Here is a 6020-nt window from a genome sequence, read left to right as displayed (position 1 = left end):
GCATCTAAAGAAATTTAGTCTTTTTAGGCATTTGGAGCGAACATGCTCCACGTGCTGCCGCATCGATAATCTGGGGTCAAGTACGATGCCAAGAAATTTGAAAGACGAAACGAAAGGAATGTGGTGTCCATCTAGTCGAAGCCGAAATTTGGGAGTACCACGCATATTTTTGCCGAAAATCATAACTGCAGATTTGGGAGCGGAGAAACGGAACCTGTATCGCTCTGACCACTGCTGCACCTTGTTTAGGGCGGCTTGGAGCCGTGGCAGCGAATGGTCATATTCAGCGTCTGAGCACCAGATGGCGCTATCATCCGCAAAAAGTGAAGAGGAAATACCCGATGGTAATGAGTCAAATAAATCGTTTATAATAAAATTAAAAAGAATCGGTGAGATACAGCTCCCTTGTGGGAGGCCGTTCTCTAGATGGTGAGTGTCGGAAACGGCGGATCTGCATCTCACACGAAATGGTCTGATGCCGGAAAGAAACCCAATAAGATAATGTGCCAAATGGCCTTTAAACCCTAACTGATGGAGCTTGAAAATTAGTGCAGGTTTAAAGACCATGTCGTAGGCTCGGCTAATATCCAGGAATACAGCAGTTGTGTCGTGTCGATGTGTAAATGAACGTCTGATGTCAGTTTCAAGTCTGATGACATGGTCTGTTGTGCTACGGTTGTGTCGGAGACCACATTGATTTTTTGTAAGCAGGCAGTCTCGTTCTACAATCCAAGAGATTCGCTTCGCCACCATCCGCTCAAAAAGTTTTCCTAGACAGCTGGTAAGTGCAATGGGACGATAATTTGATGGATCTTTGGTGTCCTTTCCTGGCTTTGCAAGTGGAATAATGATGGTGTCTTTCCAGGCGTCAGGAAAGACATGGGTTGACCACAAATCGTTAAAAACTGCCAATATAAAACGAAGCATATCTTCTGAAAGATTACGAAAAAAAGAATAGTGTAACTGATCATGACCTACTGAGGTGTTGCCGGCGGATTTTATAGCCTTTTGTAGTTCCAGTAATGAAAATGGTAAATTATAGTCTTCGGTGTTATCGGAAACAAAACAATCAGTATGTAAACGAAAACGGGTTTGCGCAGTTTCCACAAATCCTGGTCGGTAATTTCCGGATGAGCTACACTGAGAAAGACTTTCAGCAAGAGCATTGGCGATAAGAGGTGTTGCCGAAATGAGTTGGTTATTAATGCGTAAAGTGGGCAATGAAATAGAGGTGCGTTTTCCGGAAAGTGCTCGAACCAGTCCCCATAGCTGGCTTAAGGGAGTAGCAGCAGTGAACTGCTGGATGTACGCTTGCCAAGAATGACGCTTGGCACTCCTTATAATTCGTCTGGTTCGAGCACGCTCATAATTTCGGGCAAGAAGATGAGGTACATCATGGTGGCGACGAAAGCAGCGGAAAGCACGTTTCCGACGCGCAATAGCGTTCTTAACTTCGGTCGTTCACCATGGTACTGGGATGCGGCGTGGTGGCGTTTTAGTCAGTGGAATTGTCGCGGTTGCTGCAGCATGAATAATATGTGTAATAAGGCCAACACCCTGCTCTGGTGATTCATAACAGTCTCGGTTCACATAACAAAGTTCTTGAAATTTGGCCCAGTCTGCTTTTCGTAAATTCCAGCGGGGTATATGGATCGCAAAACTTCGTCAGCGGTTGCGTCAAAAGTGGTGTAAAGTTTAATTGGAAAATGGTCGCTGTCGTGTATATCTCCCTCAACAGTCCTATCAAAGTATGTTGCTATTGAGGGTGAGCACAGCGACAGGTCGACGGCTGTTTCTGTACCAGTGGGTAAGTGGTGATGAGTATTATTGCCTTTGTTTAACAGGACTGAGTTGTGTGTATCAATAAAATCTTCAACCAAATGTCCTCGGCGATTAACGGCTTGGGCGCCGTTACTACAAGCTGGACTGTGAGCGTTGAGATCGCCGAGGATGAGAAAAGGGTTTTGAAATTGAGCAACGAGTTGGTCAAGTTGCCGTAAGAGCTCCGTATTATTATAATTTGGTGTAATGTATATTGAGCATACATCGATGGTACGACCATGCAGTCGAACTGAACATGCAACAACTTGAAGAGGATGTGTTAAGAGTGAGTGGCGTGTGTGTTAATTTTTGACTGATGTACAGCGCCACCCCACCTTGGCGACGCTCACCGTCCATCGCGTCATAGCGATATAACGAGTAATTCGGCATTTTAAGGTTATATGTGTCGGTGGGGGCGAAACCATGTTTCCTGTACGGCAATGATGATTGGAGTTAGTACGGCAAAAAGTGCTTTCATTTCGGACCATTTTGAAATGAGACCGCGACAATTCCACTGTAAGATGAAAGGCATTTAGTGATAAAGGGATCCATTCCCACCGGTTGGTGGGAATCGCCCGAACGAAACAGATCTAGGCCATCCCATCGCCACCCTCACCGGTGGACGGGACCGGCGGTCTTCGTTCGTGCGTGTTTCGACAGGTGTTGTGGTGGGGGAAGGGGAGGTGATGTTTGTGTGGTAGCCAGAGGGTCCGGGCCGCCGACTGTTCATAGCCGGGGGGCTAGAACGCCGGACGGCCTGACCCGCACGTGAATCACTCACAGCCGGCGGGCTGGAACGCCGGCCGACCTGGGGGCGGGGGTGCACGGGCGCCTGGGCATCCGAACGTCCAGCCAGGGGCGACTCAACGGCATTTTTCGTCTGGGTCTGTGTAGTTGACTCAACTGAAACCGAGGGGCGAAGGTTGAGAAGTTTCAGGGGAGGCAGATGGGTGATAGGGTCGGTCTGTGTTGCACATGTGGCCATCGTGGCTTTTGCTACTTGTACATATGTTTTGCTGGACTGCGACGACATTTTAGATCCAACGGTGCGCCGTGCTTCGGGGTACGACACACCTGTCTTTGCCTTTTCAGAACAAATTTCTTTTTCTTTTTTCCACGTGGGACACTGAGAAGAGTTGGCGGCGTGATAAGCACTTCCACAGCTCAGGCATTTCTGGGGTGATGTGCAGGCAGATCCCTCGTGAGGAGTCTCGCCACACTTCAAGCATCTGGCACTCTGTTTGCAGTACTTGCTGCCGTGTCCGAACCGTTGACATTTAAAACACCTGAGTGGATTTGGAATGAATACTCTTACTTTATAACGAAGGTAACCAGCGGTGAGCGAATCTGGAAGTCGGGTGGTACCAAAGGTGATAACAAGCAGGCTGGTGTCGTGACGCTGACCATCTCTGAAAGTCGTCAGCCGACGGACATGGCAAACTTGCTCATCTCTGAGCTCCGCTAGGATCTCGTCCTCCGTCATGAAGCGGGGTTCAGGCGCGAAGATGGTGCCCTTGCTGGTGTTTCTGGCATGGTGCAGGGAGACTTTTACGTGTTTGCCACAAAATTCAGCTGTTTTGAGTAGGGCCTTGGTTTGTGCGCGAGTTGTTGTTTCAATGATGAGTGATCCGTTTGCTGGTGCTTCAATTTTGAGTTCGCATGGACCGCAGATAGCTTTGATTTGCTTTGATGGCCAAAAAAACGTTGATCTTTCGAAACGACACATTTTCATCACAAGGTTGGACGACAACGTACGATCCGAGAGGATCCAGAATTGGCTCAGAAGGCAGGCGAACACTGGTCATTGTCGAGAGAGGGTCAGCATCAGGGCGAGCAGGCACCGGAGTGGTCAAGGACGAGCGAGGGTCGGAACCGGGGGCGTTGAACGGAGACGGAATCTGCTGTCCACCCACCGCGGTGGAAGTGTGCGTACCAACGGTCATAGCCTGGGTCGCGCGAGGGTCATCAGATGAAGTGGCAGCCAAAGCAGGGCTGGCGGCACTTCCGTCGTCTACATCCAGGGCATTATCAAGGTCAGAGGCCGAGTTCGAGTCCGTTTCAGTATCATCCTTCTTGCGCTTGCTTCGCTTCCCCATATTAGGGGAGCGAGAAGGAAACAACAAAAACTAAGCGGAAAGGTGTGTTTGGAGCTAGTACGAGCGGAAAAAGCGACGAGAACGACGATGCGAAAAAAGGACTCCTTGGCTGAGAGCCGCAAAAGGAGCAAAACCACTTGCTGGGGTCGTGCCAGACGGGTGTGTGGCCGCCCGCCTGCTTGTGTCGCGGCCTGCAGAAGCAGTTGCAACACGTGCATTTATAGCGTGCCGGCCGCTGCCGGTCTGCATGGCCGGCGCGCACGCGCCTGGCTCCGTGCGCCGGGTCGACGAGCGACTACCGACCGACGGCGAGCATTGCTCATCCCGCCGCGCATTGGCACCAGCTCAGCTGACACCTTGCAGGGCATCTTGTTGCCACTTGAGCCGTGCGCGCCTTCTCGGCCGGCCGACGGCCGATGCCATGTCACCAACAGCGCGTGCCGTCAGGCCGGCAACATGCAATGCCAACGCATCACATGGTTGTACAAGCCAACGCCATATATACCACAACGCCTGACAATGACCACGGCCGCCGGCTGTGCATAACAACCTTGCGCACCCCACGGCTAGATGGCTCTGCCGGGCGCGTGGCATTCACACATCGCCTGCGGGCCGGCCAATGGTCGGCTGTCTGCCCTGCTCCAGCGCACGGGCCCGGCAGCCGGAGGCCGTGCGCCCTCGCCGGCCTGGCGGCATTGCTCGGCTGCATGGGCGTCTTCGCCTCCGAAGCGCGGCCGCGCTCTACCACGTGACGCGGCGCGACGCCGCACGCAACTTGCAACAAGTCGACAACACAGCCCGTCAACTGCGCGGGGAGGCGCCACCAGCGCCAGGCCCGCGACGGCCAACCCGACTTTCCTCTTTCGGCGCCCGGAGCGACAGCCATCTAGCGGCCATGCTGGCACTAGCGGCCGCCGGGCCGTTTTCGACAGTAGCGACGCGCGTGCCGGCGTCGGTTGCATGTCCACAGGCGCGGTGCGAGCACGTGTTCTGCCTATCGCCGACGCTGGGCACCTATTGATAGTGACGGTGTGCTGTCACGTGAACGGTGTATGGTCATGTGATCGGCGATTGCCAGTCGGGTGACGTGGTGAACAGCGCACAGGCGCCGTCGGCGCCGGCCACCGCTCCAAGGGCGCAAACCGTCGGCGACCTCCGGTCACGCGCCCGTGTGCCGACGCAACCGCGCACGCGTCTCGACCAACGGAGAAGGCGCACACGACTCAAGTGACAGCAAGATGCCCTGCAAAGTGTCATCTGAGCTGGTGCCAATGCGCGGCGGGGTGAGCACTGCTCGCCGTCGGTCGCTAATCTCTCGTCGACCCGGCGCACGGAACCAGGCGCGTGCGCGCCGGCCTTGCAGACCGGCAGCGGCCGGCACGACACCAAATGCACGTTTTGCAATTGCATATGCATCGCTTCTCGGCCTTTTGGCTAAGACCAAAGTGTAGTATCTGTGAATCTGAGCCAAAGGCCGGGAATTTCGGCGTGATCTAAACACCTTTTTATCGCGCGACTCGGTGTTGGTATTTTTTCTTACGGAGTACTACCGCCACCTCTGGACGCCGCACAGTACTTCCGTGGCCTTGAACACCGTGGCCACGATCGCCCGCGTGGACGTCGGACGTGCCGCTGCAGGTGGACACCGAAGACGCCGGACCAGGTGGACGCCGCCGTGGACGCCGCGTCGCGTGGACGCCGGGGACGCCGCGCCGGGTGGACGCCGGTGGGACCACAGGAGCGCGAGGTAAGTTTTTCGCGCCTACTTCCGGTCTTCTGCCTTCGCCTTTTTTGGTCGGGTTCCCACGTTCCCGATCCAAAATAGGAGTTGGCAGTTGCCGTTGGTTTTGGGCGCGAAATTTGAACTTGCGCCCTGTGTGTTTTCGCCGGTCGCCCACCCCGCGCGTCACCGCGTCATCCCGGCCGTCGACTTCGTGGCGCGCATCTGCCGGCGACCTGATGGCGACGCCAGCGTTCCGGTCGGCCGTGGAGGCAGTGCGTGGCCAGCCGGTGCTGCGAGACGAGGAGCTGGTGCTGCCGTACCCGCTGCCCGCGCACGCGAGGTGCCCCATCGCCGCTGCCGAACGCAGTATAGCGGCACGG

The 6020-nt window shown here is 54.7% G+C and overlaps 1 non-coding gene across 1 annotated transcript; it reads left to right on the top strand.

Annotated features, from left to right (window-relative positions):
• Positions 1–5331: 5331 nt before the first annotated feature.
• On the top strand, positions 5332–5523 carry LOC119090745 (U2 spliceosomal RNA). The gene has a single exon (XR_005093309.1). It is a non-coding gene; the product is annotated as a U2 spliceosomal RNA (small nuclear RNA).
• Positions 5524–6020: the final 497 nt, after the last annotated feature.

The sequence above is a fragment of the Pollicipes pollicipes genome, unplaced genomic scaffold (assembly GCF_011947565.3).
Source record: "Pollicipes pollicipes isolate AB1234 unplaced genomic scaffold, Ppol_2.1 Scaffold_3087;HRSCAF=3621_pilon_pilon_pilon, whole genome shotgun sequence".
Lineage (NCBI taxonomy): Eukaryota > Metazoa > Arthropoda > Thecostraca > Pollicipedomorpha > Pollicipedidae > Pollicipes > Pollicipes pollicipes.
Note: the sequence above shows the minus strand (reverse complement) of the source record. Positions and strands in the feature narration are given on the sequence as shown.